Consider the following 211-nt stretch of genomic DNA (forward strand, 5'->3'; position numbering starts at 1 on the left):
ATACCATTATGCCATTACCCCATTAGGAAACCTTGCTTTTTTCTGCTCTCATATCAGCTACATTTGTGCTTGCCTACTGGGTCAGCAAGGAGAACATTTGTCTGCTATTTCCCTCCACAGATGGAACAGCACAGCCTGTACGGGAGGGAGCTGCGCCGTGTGAACACATACACACATGTACAACCCAGAGATGCTTTCCAGTCTTTCTGGA

This window comes from Phaethon lepturus, unplaced genomic scaffold (genome assembly GCF_000687285.1).
Source record: "Phaethon lepturus isolate BGI_N335 unplaced genomic scaffold, ASM68728v1 scaffold9435, whole genome shotgun sequence".
Taxonomy (NCBI): domain Eukaryota; kingdom Metazoa; phylum Chordata; class Aves; order Phaethontiformes; family Phaethontidae; genus Phaethon; species Phaethon lepturus.